This window comes from Macrotis lagotis, chromosome 1 (genome assembly GCF_037893015.1).
Source record: "Macrotis lagotis isolate mMagLag1 chromosome 1, bilby.v1.9.chrom.fasta, whole genome shotgun sequence".
In the NCBI taxonomy this organism is placed as follows: Eukaryota; Metazoa; Chordata; class Mammalia; order Peramelemorphia; family Peramelidae; genus Macrotis; species Macrotis lagotis.
Genome location: NC_133658.1, coordinates 43,642,031 through 43,664,480, shown reverse-complemented (window position 1 = coordinate 43,664,480; position 22,450 = coordinate 43,642,031). Strand labels below are relative to the sequence as shown.

General features: G+C 40.7%; 2 pseudogenes; both read left to right on the top strand.

Moving 5' to 3' along the window:
- Positions 1–316: 316 nt before the first annotated feature.
- Positions 317–1,126, top strand: LOC141496843 (polycomb group RING finger protein 3 pseudogene; annotated as a pseudogene).
- A 12,152-nt stretch (positions 1,127–13,278) lies between these two features.
- LOC141496807 (WW domain-binding protein 11 pseudogene) lies at positions 13,279–15,213 on the top strand (annotated as a pseudogene).
- The last annotated feature ends 7,237 nt before the right edge of the window (positions 15,214–22,450 follow it).

The window sequence follows — 22,450 nt, the reverse complement described above, 5'->3', positions numbered from 1 at the left end:
AGATTATTTTATTTGTTTGTTTATTTATTTTAGTTTTTGCAAGGCAATAGAGTCAAGTGGCTTGCCCAAGGCCACACAGCTAGGTAATTATTAAGTGTCTGAGACTGGATTTGAACTCAGGTACTCCTGACTCCAGGGCCGGTGCTTTATCCACTACGCCACCTAGCCGCCCCAGAAGATTACTTTTTAAAGTTTCCAAAATGTAACTTGAGATTCCAATCTGTCTGCTAGAAAATGAAACATATACAAGGGACAGAGGAAAGGAACAAGGGTGAAGAGCCAGAATACAAACTAAGAGAGAGTCCCCGGGGAAACAGAGTAAAGCCAGTAGCATAAAAACCCAGTGAGAGGACAGACTGCAGACAAAGAAAACACCTAGAAGAGACACCAAAGATGCTGACCAGAACATTTAAACTTTTGGATATAAATGTCCATATCACATGCCACCTGTGCAATGGATGCCTAATGGATGCTACCACTGTAACGGAGTGTTTGCAGACCTTCTGTAGAGGTTGCCTGGGAAAGTATTTGGAAGAAAATAACACTTATCTTATGTGTAGAATTGTTATTCATCAGAGTCATCCGCTGCAATATATTGGTCATATCAGGACAATGCAAGAGATTGTTTACAGATTGCTTCCAGGCCTCCAAGAAGCAAAAATGAGGAGACAGGTAGTTCTATCACAAATTAGGCATGGAAATGCGAGGGAGACATCAAAGGTGAGACGTGCTCCACCAAGCAGCACTTAGACGCACACCGGAATGGTGACACAAAAGCCGATGACAGTTCCAACAAAGACACATCAGAAGGAAAACAAGAAGAGGATGATGACTATCACAGAAGTGATGAACAGGTAAGCATCTGCCTGGAATGCAATAGCAGCAAATTATGTGGATTGAAATGAAAATGGATCTGCTGCTCAGCACGGGCAACAGTCTTGCATCTAAAGAAGTTCATTGCCAAAAAACTTCATCTTTCATCTTTCAATGAGCTGGATATATTATGCAACGAAGAAATTCTTGGCAAGGACCACACACTCAAGTTTGAAGTTGTTACTAGGTGATTTAAGAAAATGCCCCTCCTGCTACATTAGACACCCAAAATGGACTTGCTATAAGAGACCTTTAGTGTCCTTTGGGACAGAATTTTTTGCAGAGACTATCAGCAGGCACCTTCTCAGTGTGTTACTTAACTCCTTTCACATGACCCAGTAAAATTTTCTGGAGGACCAGTGATCTCACAGCACACCACACTTCAAAACCTTTCTTCTGGATGATGTGGGAACCAGATTTCTGAAAGAGAATATTTATATTTTTTTATATGAAAAAAGGATTCACAACTCAACATGACACCACCAGCACTAAGTTTACAGATTATGAAAACACTTCACAGTTTTATGTAGCTAAATAGCATTCGTCTCTTTGTTGTGATTTCACAAGACTTTCCTGACACCAACTAGTAAGTGTCTGAGGTCCCGATAACTCAAGTCCTATTGACTCCAGACCCAGCACTCTAACTACTGTACTACCTAGCTGCCCAATTTTATTTTACAGATGAGAAAACTAAGACAGATGAAATGTCTTTTCAGAGCAGAAAGAATGATCTGGTTTGCCTGGAAAATGAAGTATGTGGATAGGAATACTCTGTGTGTGTGTGTGTGTGTTGGGGAGGTGGAGATTGAAGGGAAGGGTATTTCTACGTTACAGAGGGACTTTGTGCTTTATTCTGTAGGCAATGGGAAACAATTTTGATTTAAAAAGTAGCTTGATGAAATTCATGTTTTTAGTAATCATTGAACAAGATCATTCTTTTTTTTTTAAGTTTTTTTTTGCAAGGCAAATGGGGTTAAGTGGCTTGCCCAAGGTCACACAGCTAGGTAATTATTAAGTGTCTGAGATCAGATTTGAACCCAGGTACTCCTGACTCTAAGGTCGGTGCTTTATCCACTACACCAGCTAGCCGCCCCTGAACAAGATCATTCTTAAGATTCCTTTCAATTCTCAGCTCCCAGGATTGATTGATAAGGAACAACTGTGGATCCAACAAAAAGTTAGAAATATATCCAAATGGAGACTGGCTAGCCAGATACTAAGTTATAAAACAATCCATCCAGTTAACCATCGCCCTAAGGTAACCTTTGGGTTCCCTTCCAACTCTGAGATTTCATGGGCCTATGAAGTAAGCTAGAGCAAGATCTCTCAGTAAGATGGGGCAGAAAATAGAAGAGAACCAAGGTTTCCTCCTGAGTTCTTCCCAGATGGAACTTTTCCCTCTATGCCATACCAACTACCTCAAAGAGATTTCCTAGTAGGAAATTCTACCTGAAAGAAGAAATGAGATTAAAATATGTACTTGTATCACAATGTCAATGAACTCTGACTGATTTCCAAGTCAAAGGTGCCAAATTGCCAATTACCTTTTTTTTTTTTTTAGGTTTTTTTGCAAGGCAAATGGGGTTAAGTGGCTTGCCCAAGGCCACACAGCTGGGTAATTATTAAGTGTCTGAGACCGGATTTGAACTTAGGTACTACTGACTCCAAGGCCGGTGCTTTATCCACCGTGCCACCTAGCTGCCCCGCCAATTACTTCTAAATGAAAAACCAGTTCTTCATTTCAAACCATCAATTTAGGTTCTACCCCCCAGATCATCTTTTCCTGCCTCAGTTTTATTATTCCCCCTTCATGTTCTCATTGTTCCAGAAAGCTGACTTAGTAGTGGTTTCCTTATACTCAGTATTAACTGCCCCCACTTCCACCCCCACCATTTCTTTATAGAGCACTGGCTTTGGAGTCAAGAGGATGGGAATTTGAATCCAGTCTCAAACATTTGAACTGACTAATGAAGTGACCTTTGGCAAGTCACTAACCCTGACTGCCTTGCATCCAGAGACATCTTCAGTCATCCTGATCCATTTCTGGCCACCAGACCCAGATGGTACCAGAAGGGAAAGTGAGGCTGGTGACTTAGCACAGCACCCCTCTCTCAAATGCAATTCATGTTGTGGTCCTGGCAATACTTTCCTGATGTCATGGTCTTCATCCAGAAAAAATAACTTTATCATTTGTTAGAATCCACATCTTCAAGGATTATGAAGTTGCCCAACTCATAGATGAAAAGGTTTCCTCTAAGCATTCCTGAAAATAGCAAAGACTGGGGGCGGCTAGGTGGTACAGTGGATACAGCACCGACCCTGGAGTCAGGAGGACCTGAGTTCAAATCCAGACTCAAATACTTAATAATTACCCAGCTGTGTGGCCTTGGGCAAGCCACTTAACCCCACTGCTTTGCAAAAACCTAAAAAAAAAAAAAAGTAGAGGCTCCAAAGTTAGAGGACTTGGGTTCAAAATCCCTCCCCAACTCTTCTAAAGAGTAGCTTATCAGAAGGGGCTGTGGTCAAATAATTGATAATCCTGAAAAATTCTCTGCTGTTGAGTTTGATTTATAGTCCATTGTTATTCCCTATCAACCATATGTTCCAGTGGCATTTCAAGAATCTGGGTTCAACTTTGCACCCCATGGAGCAATCAAAGAGGGATTTTACATGTGTGTACACATCTGTTTAAGGTTTACAAAGCACTTTATCTCATTTGAGTTTCACCAGGACTGTAAAGCAGGCATCACAAGAATTATTGTCCTTAATTTACAGATGAGGAAGCTGAGGCTGAGGAATGTTAAATGACTTGTCCATAGTCCCACAAGTGGAATGACTGTGAAGCAGGTTTCAAATATATGTCTCTTCTGATTATAAGCCCAATATTCAGTATATCACACTGCCTTTATATAAATTGTAAACCTTATGGGGTGGCTAGGTGGTGCAGTGGATAAAGCACCGGCCCTGGAGTCAGGAGTACCTGGGTTCAAATCTGGTCTCAGACACTTAATAATTACCTAGCTGTGTGGCCTTGGGCAAGCCACTTAACCCCATTTGCCTTGCAAAAAAAAAACCCCTAAAAAAATAATAAATTGTAAACCTTAAAAATATAGGGTTAAAATAAAATGACAGAAAAAACAGGTTAGACCTGAAGTTTTATTTTCTAGGATTTACCATAAATTTTTAGGTAGAGGCCATCTGTCCAAGATGATCACTCCTCTCTATTTTTTTTTTTGCAAGGAAGTGGGATTAAATGACTTTCCCAAAGTCACACAGCTAGGTAATTATTAAGTGTCAGGCTGTATTTGAACTCAGGTCCTCTTGACTCCAGACCCAGTACTCTATCCACTGTGCCACCTAGCTGCCCCAAGATGATCACTCTTAACCAAAAACAAAGATTAGGGGAAATTATTAGAAATATTTATCCAAAAACAAAGGATGGGGGAAATCATTAGCTTCCTTGGTGGTCTTTCTATGTAGGTTGTTGAACATTAAGTTTCCCAATTGCTCCTTAAAGACTATCCTTGTACAATACTTTCTGATGAATTGTTATCTCTTCCTGGATTTTAAGCATCATGAGGACAGGATAAGTTTTCCAGCTTTCTAATCATTTGTCTTCTTGAGTTTAAAATTAATATAGGGGAGATATTCATGGAACCTGACTTCTTACCTACTGGCAAAGATGAATGAGATGTGAAAGTTGAGTACTCTCTAAAGAAATCAGCCTTTTTTTTCCCTTGCAAAAAGAAAAAAAAGAAAAGAAAAGAAATCAACTATTTTATCAGGATTATAGTTATGAGAAACATTTTACTTTGACATTTCTATATCTACTACTTGTTTATCTATCCATTCATCCATCCATCCATCCATCTATCTAATCATCTACCTATTTGTCTACCTATCTATTCATCCAGTCTTCCATCTATTATCTGCCTATATATCTCTCTAAATATAAATATATATATATATATATATATATATATATATTACATAGCTATTTATCTCTCTCTCTCTCTCTCTCTCTAAATGCATCTGTGTATTTATATTCATAGACCTATATCTCTTCCTTGGTACCCCACTTCTATAAAATCAATTGCAAATCCAGTTTATTCTAGTTCATATCTAATCTGTCCTGGCATAATTTCCAAACTCAACTCACACCTTTCCCCTTTACTCTAAGGATTCCTGGGCTTTGCTAGCTTTCCCACTGATGTATCCTGAAGATTTTCATACCTTTCTACAGTCTTTACAATTTGTTTTTTGGGTTTTTTTTAGATTTTTCAAGGCAGTGGGGTTAAGTGGCTTGCCCAAGGCCACACAGCTAGGTAATTATTAAGCATCTGAGGTTGGATTTGAACCCAGGTACTCCTGACTCCAAGGCCTGTGCTCTATCCACTGCGCCACCTAGCCACCCCCTACAGTCTTTGCAATTGAATCTTCTTACATGTGTCATTTATTCCTTTTAGAGTATGACTTCCTTGAGAGCAGGAGCTGGTTCTCCCTGCTTTCCCTCCCTCCTCTTTTCCCTATCTCAGTACTCAGCATTGTTTTTGGTAATAGTAAACATTTTATAAATCTTTATTTTTTCAAAAAATTTCATTCATTCACTCATCTTACGCAACCCTCTCAACCATAGATGAGTATATTTTTAGATAAGACAATTTCTAAAGGAAGCCCCTTTGAAGTCCAGTTCTTTGATCTTCTGATCATCATATTTAGATCATGTTTTATAGTGAATGGAATATGACATACTGGAAAGAGTCTTGAATTGGAGGGTCAGAAGAGACCTAGGTTCAAATCCTACCTACCACTGACACTCACTAAAGTTCACATTGGTCAGGTTACTTCACTCTCTGATTATCTGTTCTCTCCTTAGCAAAATGACAACAATAAATGTAATTATCAATTTTATAGCACTTTAGGACAGGCAAAGCATTTTATGAAAATTATCTCATCTTATCTAAATAATATTCATGGAAAAATTCATACTATTATGCTAATTTTAGAGATGATTAAAGCTCTGCTTTTAATGAAAAATGCTTGAAAGTCCTCTATTTCATTTGGTCTTTGAGATTGGACAGTGTTTCACAAAGAAAGTTGAACAGTGTTAGTTAAGGGTTAAGCTGGTCTGTGATGTTGCAGCGTTGACACAAGCACTCTTCACCCATTCCTTCATTTTCCGGTTGCCTGATGTGGGTCAAATGAATGGGCTTACGGGGCTGAGGGTTGGACATACCTGCCATAGAAGTTAAGTAACTTACCCAAAGTCACAGATGGTAAAAACATCAGAGATGAAATCTGAACCTAAGCCCTAGGTCAAAATCTCACAGATTTAGGGTTTTAAGGGACCTCAGAATTCATCTAATTATTATGTATTTTTTATCTTAATGAGTTGAAAACTTTATATTAACACTTGGGAATTCTTTTAGAATTTTGGGGTTTTTTTTTTTTAGCTTTTTATTTATCTTACCCCTTACTCAATGATCTGATGGCATGACCTTCTTGCTCATCCTCATACAAGCCATTCTTCTGCCTTTAGGTGTTTCCTCCACAGTCTGTCCATTTTAGGATTGCCCTTCCTTCTCAATTCTGCCTCCTGGCTTCCCTAGCTTTCTTTAAGTCGCAATTAAAATTCTACCTTCTGACAAGAAGCCTTTCCTGATTATTCTTAATTCTAGTGCCTTCCCTCTGAGATCAATTCCTATTTATCCTGTATATATCTCCTTTGTATATAGTTGATGGCATGATGTTTCCTGCATTTGGCTATGACATACTTGAGAGCAAGGATTGCTTTTGTCTTTTTTATATCTACATGGCTTAATATCATATATAGTACTTAATACTTGCTTGTCATATAAAGTTAATGCTAAACTATTTGCTATATTTTGCTGCTAAATGTTATTTCTTTCTTTTTTTGTTATTCCATGCAAGTGCTAATGATTTGAGTTTATATTATTTCTTGCTACTTTGCTGACACTATTATCTTAATTTTTTGGTGATTCTCTGTTTTTGTTTTTTTGTTTTTTTAGGTTTTTGGGAGGCAATGGAGTTAAGTGGCTTGCCCAATACCACACAGCTAGGTAATTATTAAGTGTCTGAGACCAGATTTGAACCCAAGTACTCCTGACTCCAGGGCCGGTGCTTTATCCACTGCACCATCTAGCTGCCCCTTCTCTGGGGTTTTAAAAAGGATGCCATGATCATCTTCACAGATATTTAAACTTCCTCTTTGCCAATGTTTGTTTCTTTGTTTTCTTGTTTTATTGCTATGCTTATAATTTCTAGAATTAAATAAAATAATCATGTGCATAATAGTTTATCTTTAATTAAAAAAGGTCTACCTTTCCATTAAAATAAGGCTAACTCCTAGTTTTAGGCAAATGCCTCTGATAAAGGGAGGTCTTTTTCTTTCTATCTTTTTAGCTATTTTTAATATAAATGTGTGCTGGTTTGTTGAAGCCTTGTTCTTTTATCTATAGATGTGATAGAGTTTGTTATCAGCTTGTGAGCACCTTGGGAGTTAGGGTTGGTTTTTGTAGAATTAAAGACGAGTAAAACTTAGGAGCCAATGGGATGGTACAAGTTGGATGAGAGCAGGATTTATGAGAATAAAGAAGCATAAAGATTTAAAGTAAAAAGTTAAGAATGGAACTGAAAACATGCCTAAGAATTTATTAACACAGGAAACTCCCAGATATAGAAATTCCCTCTACTAATATGGATGGGCAATAGTTTTGTGTAATTTAAATTCTTAAAGAGTTGCTTAGAATACCTGGAAGTTGAGTGACTAGCTATGGGATTAAAAAACCAGTATGTATAAGGGGGCAGCTAGGTGGTGCAGTGGATAGAGCACCGGCCCTGGAGTTAGAAGGTCCTCAATTCAAGTCTGATCTCAGACATTTAAATAATTACCTAGCTGTGTGACCTTGGGCAAGTCACTCTTAACCCCATTGCCTTAAATAAAATTTAAAAAAACCCCTGTATGTGTCAAAGATAGAATTTGAATCTAGTTTTTCCTGGAGTCCACAAGGCCATCTCTCTAGTCATTTAAGCTGACTAATAAGGGATGTCATAAAAGACATGTGTGATTAAAAATAGAATAGATATGAGTTACATTTTGAGTATGAAGGATAACAAATGGGCAGTTTAACAATAATAGGAATAACAATAATGCTAAGGACAATTATAGCAACAATGATAATATGGGACAGTCTATATGTTTCACTGCTATCTTTGAGAGGTCCACAAAAACTGAGGAAGATTCCTCCTTTCCTCAGCAAGCCCAGTAGATTCTTTCATGTTTAACTTAAGGAAGATATGTGATAAGAGTTGCTAAAGATGGTAAGACATGAATAGATTGAATTCCTTTTTTTTTTTTTAGATTTTTCAAGGCAATGGGGTTAAGTGGCTTGCCCAAGGTCACACAGCTAGGTAATTGAAAGTGTCTGAGGTCGGAATTGAACCCAGGTACTCCTGACTCCAAGGCTGGTGCCACCTAGCCACCCCCTAGATTGAATTCTTGATTGTGACAGTTGCATCTATGAGATCATAAGATCTTAGAGAATTTCTGAGGTCACATAAGAAAGTTCAACTTAAATGCAACCATTCACTCTTCAAGCTTTTCTTTCCCTCTGAGATACCACTGGTCTCATGGGAGCTGTAATCTTCTTTTTATAATAACAGTTTTTAAACCCAATAGCACATTCTGGATATCTATATAATATATTTCATTTTTCTTAAATACTCAAGCTTAAACTACTCTACAAACTATACAGTTCTCAGGGTATTAGTATCCATTACTTTTCTTCGATATATATGAGTGTGACTTTGAAATCCTCCCCCTCTTTCCTTAGCAGGGTCCATGATTCCCATTCTATCCTTAGAGAAAATTACTAAACACGAAAAGGACTAGGAGTCTTGGGTTCAAATCTACATCCAATAATTACTAGACATATGTTTATGACAATTTATTTAGCCTTTCTGATCTTCAGCTTCCTCATCTATAAAATTGGGGGGTAATAATGACATGGACCCCCATATGACTATGATGAAAATCAAAATAGATAATTTGCCAATATATGTATATATTTACATACCTATCTATATATCAATCTATTATCTTTTTTTTTTATGTTTTTGCAAGGCAATGGGGTTAACTGACTTGCCTAAGGCCACACAGCTAGGTAATTATTAAGTGTCTGAGGTCAGATTTGAACCCAGGTATGCCTGACTCCAGGGCCGGTGCTTTATCCACTGTGCCACCTAGCTGCCCCTATCAATCTGTTATCAATGGGCTATCTGGGCTTAACCTATCATAGAGACTTTGAATACATAATGGTCTGATCAGTCACAGAAACACTATACTTTGCCCCAATAAAGTGTTATTTTGGTCTCTTCCAGCCATGAAGGACAACAATCAAGCAATCTATTATTTTCTATTTCTTGATAAAACTATTGTTATAATTATCATTGGAACCTACATGTGGGAAGAGAAACAATTTTGTAAGAGGTTCTGTTGAAAGGACTAGGGGGTGTTTGGTCTCAAGAAGGGAAGGCTTGGAAGAAAATGTCATCACAGTCTGAGTTGAAGGTTTATCTATGGAACATGGTTACTGAATACTCTGGTTTTCAGAATGGATGTTCGGTATCAGTTGAAGTGATAGAGTATGTAAAATAAGATCAATATTGCATCCCACTAATTAGAGCTGTGTGACCCTAGAACGGTTAACTTGCTAGGTAATGAATTCCTAGTGGCTGGAACTCTTTAAGTGGATTGGATGAAAACTTTTGGGAAATGTTACAGGCAACAAGAAGCCAGACATGATTAAACTCTAACTATGTACTTAGCAAGAATTTATGCTTCAGGTAAGGGTCAGATATGATGACCTCTCTTATCTCTAAAACTATAATTCTTGAAGTTGAAATTTAAAAATGAGTGCAATCTCAATTACACATAGACTGATTATCCAGTGGGTTAGAAGGTCTTTTGGCTTTATATTCTTGTTGCTTGCCCTTGGGCTAGTCTCTTGCTTGGTAGCATTTTCCTAAGTCAAGGTCCCTGTCTCACCAGGGAGAGGATTGTGTTTCATGATGTTCCTTCCAAGAGTACCACTCAATAAATTACACAAGCACACAGTGACTTAGAAGGACTATAAAATCAAGCAACAGTGATATGTGTTCAACAAACATTCTGTAAGGAACAATGAAAACCACTAGTGTTACCACCACAATAAACTTGGCATCAGCCTCTGGAGACTCATTTCCAAGACTGAAACCCATCTATGGAGTCACTTCAGATGCTACTTTGACCAGCAATAAAAAAAAAAGAATGTAGGAGCAACTGATAACATGGGTAAGATGTCTGAAGTCTGGGGTATCCACTCCCTCAATTCTCCCCCTCAAAAGAGGTTGAATGAGGTGATCAATGAAACCTGAGAAAATAGTCGTTTGTTTTTAAACAATTCCACAAGATGCTGAGTTTGGAATACTGGGCCTGAGTTTAAGAAGGCAATAATTTGAATCTTATCTCCAACATTTACCAAGTTTGTAACTATAGTTAAGTAGCTTAACCTCTGTCAGACTCTATTTTCTTATCTGTAAAGTTGGGGTAATAATAACATTTATTTGACAGGGTTATGGGAAACTTAAATGAGATAATGAGCATGAAGCATTTGGTACAAATTAGAGATCTATAAAGATATCATTCATAATTATTAGTATGTTCTAGCTGAAGACCAATGTGGGTACCTTTTTACCTGAAGTAGGTGGGGTGAGGGAAATGAAGGAACCACAGGGAGAACCAGTATCCCCTCCCTACCCACCATACAATGACCTCCACAGCAACCTCTGCCCTCTGGCATTCTTTGGCGGCCGCACCTAGGACTTCTCTCCAGTACTGGCACACAGGAGGTACTCAAGAGGGATGGGCTACAATTTATGAGATTGTCAGCTCTTTTAGGGTAGAGCTCTCATTTGAAGTTTTAGAGCACTCAGCGTAATGAAGACAGTGCTTGTGGATATTGAAGAATGAATTTGTTAATTAAACAGTGATCAGTCTCTGACAGTTTCTTCTCTTGGTCTTGGGCAGCAGCTTCTTTGTACCCCACAATGGCCCCCCAGAATGTGTCCTAGAAATCCCAGATAGTAGACCTCTGCTCAATCCGGGGGTGGCCAAAGTTCAGGGCTACAACCTCTGTAACTTCCCAAGGGTTGATGGGTCCCAGAGTACAGCAGAGCAGCAGGAAAAGGAGAAAGATTCCCATGGGAATGGACACTGGAGAAGCTCTGCCCCAGCATGGAGAGGGATAATCTGCATTAATAGTTTCCTAGCCCAACATTCCCAACCATGAAACCAGACAGGAGGGAGTTACCTTGGTTCCATGATGACCACAGGCTAGTTGGCCTGACTTTCAATGAGCTGTTTGCTTCTCTCCAGCACTTGCAGGTTAAACACAAAGACCAGATTGAGAAGATTACAGAGCAGGAGAGCTACTCTGCCCCTTTCCTTCAGGTCTGCTGAACCTGGACTCACCCTCTTCTGAACAGTGGCTTTGTTGGCCCAGTTGAGGCCAGTCATGACCTTCTTCAGTGCTTTGAGACTCTCAATTCATCCTTCTGCCACTGGGGAACAACTGTTGTGGCCAGCAGCTGAAACAAGAGAAATCATGATTAAGACCAGAACAGATTTAAAATATTCTGATGAGTTTGTCCTTCACAAGCCTTAAGTATTCCTCAACTGTGATAGATCCAAGTAGAAGAAATGTATCAACTGATCCTGAAACTAGCAGAGAATTCTCAAGAAAGATACCAATTGGGCAGCTAGGTGGCACAGTGGATAAAGCACCGACCCTGGAGTCAGGGGTACCTGGGTTCAAATCCGGTCTCAGACACTTAATAATTACCTAGCTTAATCCCATTTGCCTTGCAAAAACTAAAAAAAAAAGATAGCAATTTACCTACAACTGGGAGTCAGTTATATTGAGAAAGAAGGGAAAGAAGAAAAAATGCTGCCACATGCAGGTGAGTTCATGCAATAGGAAAAACCCTGTGGAGTTGGGGATTACGGGCATCATTAATCTAAAGAGAACAAGAAGACCTGATACTTGCCATGCCCCTAGTCTTATCCTCCAATCCTTCTTCTCTGCCCCCTCCACAGATACTGAGGATAGATACAGCTGTGAGGACCCTTGACAGACCACTCCTCCCTTAAGGAGAGCCCAGCAGGGGAGGACAGCCTGAGTCATACCTCCACAAAGTCAGAAATCTCCTCAGTTTGGTAATCAAGGACAATCCTAAAAACCTTATGATGGAAAATATTATCCACATCTAGACAAAAAACTATGGAGTCTGAATATAGAACAAAGCATGCTATTTTCACTTTTTAAAACATGTTATTTTTTCTTTTTCTCATTCTTCTTTCACAATAAGACTAATATGGAAACATGTATAATCTATATCAGATACCTTGACATCATGATAACTGGGGAGAGAAACAGAAAAATAGGGAACTGAAAAACTTACAAAAGATGAATGCCAAAAACTATTTTTGCATGTATTTGAAAAAATAAAATAATATTCAAAGAAAAAAGACCTCTTTTTGAATCACATGGTAAGGGTAGCAAAAAATAAAATAAAATAATATTCAAACAATTTAAAAAAGAAACTCTGAGGTAATATATACCTACCAGAATTGGCTAATGTGACAGAAAAGGGAAATGATAAATGTTTGGAGAGATTGTGGGAAAACTAAGATTCTAAATGCATTGTTGTTGGAATTGTGAATTGATTCAACCAACCATTCTGGAGTGCAATTGGAAATTATGCCGAAAGGGCAATAAAACTGTGATCCAGCAGTACTACTGCTAGGTTTATATTCCAAGGCGATCACAAAAAAGGCAAAAAGATCCACATGTGCAAGAATATTTCTAGAAGTTCTTTTTGTAGTGGCAAAAAACTGAAAATTTAGGAGATGCCCATCAACTGGGGAATGACTGAACAAGCTGTGGTATATGAATATGATGTAATATCATTTCTCTATAGAAACAAAGAATAGACAGATTTTAGAAAAACCTGTGAAGTCTTACATGAACTGATGCTGAGTAATGGAAGCAGACCCAGAAGAACATGTTCACATTAACAGCAATATTGTGAGATGATCAATTATAATGGACTAGTTCTTCTCAGCAATACAATGACCAAAAACAGTTCTAAAAGCCCTGCGATGGGGGGAGGCGGTGCAGTGTGTTCTTTCAGGATGGAGGTGGCCTAGGCCTCGAGCCAGAGGGGAAGGGGAAGCCCTCCCAGCCCCGGCCCAAGGAGAGCGAGGAGGGCGCGTGGCCCCATGGCCCTCGATGACCCCAGAGAGCAGCCGAAAGGTGGTTTTTTTCCTCCCTTAACTGACTAAACCATATAAGCTGTGAAAATGGGGTGGAGATCTACATCATCCACCAAGAGTGGGAAGTTCATGAACCCTACTGACCAAGCTCAAAAAGAAGCCCGAAAGAATTAAAAAAGAATAAGAAACAGCAAATGATGGTACAAGCTGCAGTATTAAAGATGAAGGATCCCAAAAAGATTATCCGGGACATGGAAAAATTAGATGAGATGGAGTTCAATCCTGTCCATCAGCCTCAACTAAATGAAAAGGTGCTAAAAGATAAGTGGAAAAAACTTTGTGAAACTTTTGAGCACATTCTCCGACTCTATGAAAGGGAAAATTCAGATATCTACAAAGAACTTCGAAAGTTAGAGGTGGAATATGAGCAGAAAAGGGCTCAACTCAGCCAGTACTTTGATGCTGTAAAGAATGCTCAGCATGGTGATGTGGAAAGCATCCCATTGCCACATATGCCTCATGCTCCTTCTAACATCTTGATCCAAGATATCCCCTTGCCTGGTGCACAACTGCCATCTATTCTCAAAAAAACCTCTTCTTATGGACCACCCACAAGGACAATTTCTATGCTCCCTCTTCTTGGACATGGTGTTCCTCACTTGCCTCCTGGCAGAAAGCCTCCTGGCCCACCCCCTGAGCCACCACCTCCCCAAGTTCTGCAGATGTATGGTCGTAAAGTGGGTTTTGCGAACTTTCTCCTCGGCGAGAGGAGGATATTTTATATAGTCCAGAACTTGCACAGCGAGGTCATGATGATGATGCTTCCAGTACTAGTGAAGATGAAGGTTATCCTAAAGATATGGATCAAGATAAGCATGATGACAGCAGTGATGATAGTGACGCTGACAGGTCAGATGCCGACAGTGAAGAAGAGGAGTTCATGCATCGTGATGATGAAGAGAGAAAACAATGAGGACAAAAAGTCAGGTCTCAGTGTACGATTTGCTGATGTTCCTGGAAAATCACGAAAGAAAAAGAAAAACTTGAAGGAATTAACACCTCTTCAAGCTATGATGATTAGAATGGCAGGTCAGGAAATTCCTGAAGAAGGGAGAGAAGTAGAGGAATTTTCAGAGGATGATGAGGAGGAGGATTCTGATGACTCGGAATCAGAAGATACAGCACAGCAGCAACACAAAGAAGAATCTCTTCCTGATGGTGCATCATCATCCCCTGCTTCCCAACAACAGCAACCACCTCCACAGTCTGTTCCACCTGCTCAGATACAGGCACCTCCCATGCCAGGACCACCCCTTCTTGGACCACCACCTGCTCCACCATTACGACCCCCTGGGCCACCCACTGGCCTTCTTCCTGGGCCACCTCCAGGAGCTCCTCCATTCTTAAGACCACCTGGAATACCAAGGCTTCAAGGACATTTACCCTGGCTTTTACCTCCTGGTCCTCCACCAGGCAGACCTCCTGGTCCACCACCAGGCCCTCCTCCTGGTCTTCCTCCTGGTCCTCCTCCATGAGGACCGCCACTGAGGCTGCCTCCTCCAGCACCTCCAGGAATCCCTCCACCTCGTCCTGGTATGATGCGCCCACCTTTGGTGCCTCTACTTGGACCTGCTCCACCTGGGCTTTTCCCACCAGCTCCCTTGCCTAATCCAGGGGTTTTAAGTGCCCCACCCAATTTGATCCAGAGACCCAAAGTGGATGATACCAGTACAGCCACTATTGAGAAGAAAGCCACAGCAACCATCAGTGCCAAGCCACAAATCACCAATCCCAAAGCAGAAATTACCAGATTTGTGCCTACTGCACTGAGGGTTCAACAAGAAAACAAAGGAGCTACTGCTGCTCCCCAAAGAAAGTCAGAAGAGGATTCTACTATACCCCTTACTAAAGCAGTCCCAAAATCTGGCCCCTCTGCTCCTGTTTCGGTACAAACCAAGGATGATGTATATGAAGCTTTCATGAAAGAGATGGAGTGGCTACTGTAACAGTCTATGATACCAGGAGAGGTTTTAATACCACAAATTCATATTAGAAAGCATGGTTCATAGAGAAAGGTCAGACTCTGGATCTGAGTGCAGAGGAGTCAACTTTTACTCCTGTTAGAGCATTTCCTAACTTCAGTGCAAGGATTGTCTTAATGCTATTTAGTTTTGGGTGGAATTGATTGCACAGAAGAAAAAGATGTTTCATCAGGGTAGATGGTAACAGCATTCCTTCATATCTCTACTATATCCACCACCACCACCAGTTCTTTTTTTCCTTTGGAGGCATGAGATAGTCTTTAGTGTCTGTACTTTAATTTTTGAAATCCTTTTCTTAAGTGGATTGGATAAAGTCCCTGGAGTAAGTATTTGTCAGAAACAAATGCATTTTATCCAATGGGGTTTTTCTGTGTTTTTATTTCTGGTTTTGTTTGTTTTTTTAACTTTCCTTGTAAATATTTTGTAGTAAAATGTGAATCACAGCTTCATTTTTCCTACTATGAAGCAGAATGTCTGGGGGAGAAAACTATACATATGTTTTAATTGAGATGAGTTCTCAGTGACACACAAAAGTTTTGAATGTCTCTCATGAAAGAAATAAATGTTCTACAAAAAAAAATAAATAAAAAAATAAAAGACCTGCGATGGAAAATGCTCTCCACATTCAGACAAAGGACAATGGAATCTGAATATAAATCAAACATACTATCTTTTTTAATTTTGTTTTTTGCTTTTCCCTTCTTGTGGCATTTCCCCCCTTTTGTTCTGATTCTTCTTCCACAGTGTGACCAGTAAGATTTCTATAGGGTGAGGAGAGGGAGAAAACCTCACAAAGATGAATGGTGAAAATTATCTCTACATAAAATTGGAAAATAGATATTTAAAAATGAAATATATATTTTTAAAAAGTAAGACTTGGCAGGACAGGGATGTTTGGGGGAAAGCATTTAGGCAAACTCTTCAATTCCAAATTCTTCCTTCTTTTTCCTAATAAAAATCCTCAATGATTTTCAGCTCCCCACCCCTTCTGGGCACCCACTCATCAACTCTTTGGGGAAACCTTCCCAGGGGTAGAACTGGTGCATCCCAGCCCTCTTAATCTCTTTGGCATAGTTTCTTGTAACAGTACTGACTTTTCCTGGCCCCAGCAGAAAGGTTTTTCCCCTGTCAGCTCCCTCAGCTGTCCTTCATCCCAGTTGTGTGAGGAGATGGGATCCATATCATTCTGTGCTGTCTCTAATCTCTGAGAATTCCAGCCAGGTCAGGCGATAGCTTCATCTCAGCTACCTGGGGTTCACCAAGCTATCACCAAGATCATGTGGCTTCAATGTTTTGCACTACCAACCTTCATGGGACCCTTCCTCTCCCCCAGTCCTTACAGAATTTCCATAGTGGTACATGGAAGATGAGTTCTGTTTCTGGTAGATTTATTGGGTTGATGTTCCTGTTTAACCCTGTTATACCCCTGCCTTTTCACCTCTTTGCCCTTCCTCCCAGTCTCACCCCCCCAACCCTCCATATTGTCTTTTCAGAACAGGTGTAGTTCATTCTTACAGTTTCCAGCTTGTCTTCTTGCTGGTATGATACTGTTCCTGTATTTCAAATCTCTGGAAGTGTATTTTTTTTTTTTTAGATTTTTCAAGGCAATGGAGTTAAGTGGCTTGCCCAAGGCCACACAGCTAGGTAATTATTAAGCATCTGAGACTGGATTTGAACCCAGGTACTCCTGACTCCAAGGCCGGTGCTCTATCCACTGTGCCACCTAGCTGCCTTCAAGTGTATTTTTTCATTGGTCAAATGGGTCTTGAATGTTTCCATCCTCAAAGTCCTTGCAACCTCCAACTTCCCCCAACCCCAATCATACTGTGGCCCAAGGGAGTCTGGGGAATTCCAACATTTCCTTGAATTATATTTTGTAAAATTGGAAGATGCCATCCAGTTTCCTGGGACTGCTTCAGCATGGGATTCCTCAGGAGTAGGGGCATGTCAAGAATTTTTCGAGATGCAACACCTTTTGTCTGAGGGTTGATGAGTCTTCCCCAAAAGAAGTCAAATTAAACAAACTTTAGTGAATAGTCAGCCCCACCACATCCCTCTTGGAGATATTCAGACCAACTGGGTGGCAAAGAGGTTCAAGACTTCAAACAGCTGCTTCCGAGTATGGATTTTCCTTGCTCCTTTACAGAAAAACTCATCTGAGAAAGGTAGCATCAACTCACTGCAGGCAATGATGCCCTTAAATTACATTTATGGGTTTGTCTCTCCTTCTTTAGAGCCTTGAGTGCTGTTTACTCCAATGCCCAGAATCCTAGAGCTCACTGTCTGTTGTCCTTGGCCAGACCTTGACCAAATTCAAGGCTTTTGTGGGCTAAGCAGAACCAACCAAGCTTCTCTTAGGAGTGCATGCCTAGCTTCCTGCTTAGTGCTATGGCCAGTCTCTTGTCTCAGGAGGCACCATGCTGGCAGAATTCTTAAAAATCTCATTTTAAAGTGACTCAACTGAAGCTTTGCCACCTTTAGACTCCTCAGTGGCACCATCTATGGGACAAAAAAGTCTTCAGTGAAACTGAATCTGGCCTCTGGGGGTGGGTCCCTAGAACAGCTTGGAGAGGGCAGTTACTGACCTTTGATGGACAGGTGTTCCTTGAGCAGGTCTCCCCATCTATCTGCTTGCCTTGCAGTCCTCCAGCAGCATCAAGTACCCTGAGGGCTGGGGGGGGGGAGGGGACTTTCCTGCTGCCCCAGAAGTGCTCCCACAAGAACACTTTCCTCCTGTTTTCCTCTGCTTGGCTCAAAGCAATGATCCCTTAAAACCTTTTTTAGCCCAATAAAAATCTAGGGAAAGTTAAGAGAGAAGAGAATGTCTTGGAAAAGGAGTGTGATGAGATTCTGAAAAGTTGAGATAGCAAAATACTGAATAGTTTTGTAATCACCAGAATAAGAAACTCTTTACTGGCAACAGGTGCCTCTCCTTAGGCCAAGGGTGGGGGCCAGTAGAGGAGGAGTAGGAGGGTGGTGGATCTGATCCCCACCTCCTGCTCAAGACATGGGGGATGGGTCCAGGGAGTAGTGCAATGGGTCTGGTCCCCACCCTCTCCCTGAGGTCTGGGCAGAGCTAGGGTAGAGGCAGTAATAGGGTTGAGAGTCACCCCCTCACAGTGAGGTCAGCCTTGGGGTCTCCTCCTCACTGAACTTTGGGGACCATCAACTCTTACATGTCAAAGTATATAAGTTTTACAACCTATTTCTGATCAAAGTCTGCTTTCTCAGCCTCTAGTTAAGGGTTATAAATCTCAATATTGATCCTGTCTGTGTCAATATTGTCTGGTTACCCTTGTAATAACATTAAGTTCCTCAGGCATTTCAATTTTAATGACAACTTTGAAATCCTATGTCATTTGATTGGCTCCTGCCAGAAGGTTCTCCCTCAGAATCTACATTAGAGCTGCTCCACTCAAGAGGATCGGAACCTTAGAGAAAAAAAATATATTTATAAATGATAATAATAAACAACTTATGTTTAAGTCTCCATTCTGTTTCTGTCTAACAGGACCAAGCTGAAAGAAATGAAATATTTTGTGTTTCCAAAAAAAAAGGAAGAAGGATTTGGTTAGTTAGTAAAATACAAAGGAGATGACTGCCCCCACAAATTCGTATCCTGGTAGAAAGTTCCAAAAAGTCAAAAAAATTAATGAAGAAATAGGGGTTACTTGAGTTCGTTGTTTGGAGCGTTCTTAAAGTCTTTGGGAGAAGTAGAGGTTCATTATAATAACATGCGATGTATGTGGAGGCATGACCAGGGTGGGGGTAATATATCAAGAAGTATCACACAAAAGATGGACCTGGAAATTGGGAACTTCATAATCCGCAGCCAATGAAGGCTTGGGGGAGGGGTCGTGCCTTTCAGGGCAGGAACAAAGGGGTTTGCTGCGTGTGTAGCTGTCTCTCATAGTGCACCCGCTTTCCTTCAGGAAACGTAAATAAATTCTTGGTTACTTCGCTCACCTTGGAGTCCTGGTTTGTCCTTTATTTCTTACAGAACTGGTGAGAGGATAACTGAAGGTTTGCAGACCTCTCCCTGCCGGCGGCGATGGGCATCCCCGCGCCAGGAGGCGGCGGGCAGCACCTTGGCCAGCGCCAGGAGGCGGCCGGCAGCACCTTGGCCAGCGCCAGGAGGCGGCCGGCAGCACCTTGGCCAGCGCCAGGCTGTGGCCATCCCGCCCCGGCCCGGCGCGCTCGCCCTAGAGCGGCCCCGGCGCTGCCCCCGAGGCCTCCATCCGCGGGCTGGCAGGAGGCGGCGGCGCGACTCCAAGCCGGAGGAGGGGGAAAGAAAAGGTGTTTGGGAATCAGAAGGCAACCCAAGGGAGGTGAAGTGTAGGGATACTGCAGCAGTTTACACCAGTTGGTTAGTGAATTTAAAATACAGTAAAATGTGCTGAAATCAACTGATTAGTGAAGATAAGTTCAAATTGTATAAGTAAATAAATAAATGTGAATCTATAAATAAATATGTATTGCATAAGTTAGGGAAAAAATTCTTAAAGAATTAAACAAAAACATGTATTTTCTTAAAAAAAAAAGGATCAATATAGGAACTATGTTGAGCCCATCCAGTGCCACCAGAGGGCCCTTGGGGATCTCTTCTTCTGAGAAGCTTGAACACCAGGTTTATGACCAGACACTCCAACTTCTCATTACTGCTTCTTTGTTTCTTTAATTTACCCAAAGAGCCAAACCAATTCCATTTCTAAACCCTTTAGCATGACTATTGAAACTACAAACAGGAAACAATCTTTTCCCTATCAATCAATTAATTGACATGCATTTTATGAAATATATTTTGTAGTTATATTAATTGGGGAAAGAAGACACGTAGGGGCATTATTTAAAAAATTCTTGATCAATCCCCATCTTGGTAAATAGGGCATTTTCCTACCTGGTTAATTCTGAACCCAGTTTAAATATCCTGTCATACAATTGGTTGCCTAGGACTCATACCTGAAATCAAACTGAACTAATGTTACTATGTCTCTTCCTCTTCATATAAAAAATTCCATTGAGGTCAAATTACATATTTTTTTTTTAAAAAGAAAGGTAAGAGGGGTGGCTAGGTGGCACAGTGGATAAAGCACCGGCCCTGGAGTCAGGAGTACTTGGGTTCAAATCCAGTCTCAGACATTTAATAATTACCTAGCTGTGTGGCCCTGGGCAAGCCACTTAACCCCATTTGCCTTGGGGGGAAAAAAAAAGGAAAGGGGCAACTAAGTGACAAAGGGGATAGAACACTGATTCTGGAGTCAGGAGTACCTGAGTACTCCTCATACACTTAATAATTGCCTAGTTGTGTGACCCTGGGCAAGTCACTTAACCCCATTGCCTTAAATAAAAAAAATTAAATCTGTTAAAAAATAAACATTTCAGTGTACAAAGAAAAAGAGACTTGCATAATACACTGAACATCTGCTCCTACCTTACTGGGAAAATAGATCATTCATTGTGGGCCACGTGATCCCCATGCTTCCAGACCCTTCCATGTCTTCACCATCTTTAAAATTTTTTTTTTTTACTTTTGTGGGGCAATGGGGTTGAATGATTTGCCCAAGGTCTCATGGCTAGTGGAGCATCAAGTGTCTGAGGTTGAATTTGAATTCAGGTATCTCTCTGACTCCTGGGCCGGTGCTCTATCCACTGCAGTCCCTTTCCACCATCTTTTTTACTTTAGCAGAAGCTCAAGTCAGCCCTTACAAAGAGGCCCTTAATCCCATCTCCTCTAGGACTCAGTCTCTTTGAGAATTCTCCTTTTCTGTCTTTCCCCATCTATTGGCTTCACCAGTATAATCTACAAACGTTTTTTCCTCTTCCTAAAATTACTGGACTTGATCAAAGGGAAGAAATAGCATTACCTAGAACGAAGGGAGAAGAAATGGTAATAATTTCTCATTGATCAGAATAATGGAAAGGAAAACCAACTTTTTAAGATGTCAGAAGGGGCGGTTAGGTGGCCCAGTGGATAAAGCACCGGCCCTGGAGTCAGGAGTACCTGGGTTCAAATCCAGTCTCAGACACTTAATAATTACCTAGCTGTGTGGCCTTGGGCAAATCACTTAACTCCATTATCTTACAAAAAACCTTAAAAAAATGTCAGAAGTTGGGGCAATGTGGTCCTGGTTTCTGAAGACTGAGGATGAAGCAGACAGGTAGGTTGATGGAGATTGCAGAGTGAGGCATATTGAATTAAACTTACTATACATTTCAATGAACTATCTAAACTTCAGTTTCACATGTAAAATTCTTTTCTGTTCTTTGTATATTGAAATATTCATTGATGTTTAAGTTTATAATTTTAAAGTATAAAAAAATTAAAGTGATGGAAAAATGAATTTTTAAAAAAAATCGTGTTGCTTGGTGTGAGCAATCATTAGCTGCCCTTTGGCATTATGACTTTCAAGGCAATGAGCTCTCTTGGGATTCTCCAATACAACTTGACCTTTAAACATGCATCTCTCCTTTTACTTGGGCCTTTGCTTGGAGCTAGTTCTGGGCAAGAATTCTTGACTTTCCTGGCAAGATATATGTGTGTGTGTGTGTGTACAGAACAAAGCAGCAGAACCCAAAGGCCAGCGTGTGCAATACCACCACTGATAATACATGAAACCATCACTAACCACCACACTATTGAGGTCAAATACCTTGACCCACGCTAATTCCAGGTGAAAGATTTAAGACGTTAACCTCACTTCAGTTCTAAGAGTAGAAAGGTAAACATGCCATCCCTTGCAATCATTGTATCATCTGGTTTTGTTAACTTGTATTTTAGGGAGAGTATTTTGTGAGGATCAGTTGAAGATAAACTAAAATGAAAGCAGCCTGTACCCACTCTGCCTTACTTTGGAGCTCACCCTTGACTCTTCCTCTGCCCAGTTTATGCTCTTGCATACACCCTTCTCACCATCCAGATTCACCATCCTAGGTCACCTGGACTAGAAGCCTAAGTCTGTCTCCCTATGCCTTGTCTCTGGTCTCTTCCTTCTCTGTAGGGTGGACAAAGTCATCTTCCCAGGGCACCTGCCTCACCCCCTCCTCCTAGGATAATAGGCCCATTCTTCAGTTTGGCCTACAAAGGCCTGCCCAGTTTGGATCATGTGAGCTTTCTGACATCCTCATTCTTCAGTGCTTCACGTCAGGACTTGGACCCTTCGTAGACACGCTGGGTCCCCTGGATCTCTCCTGCTTCTTTGCT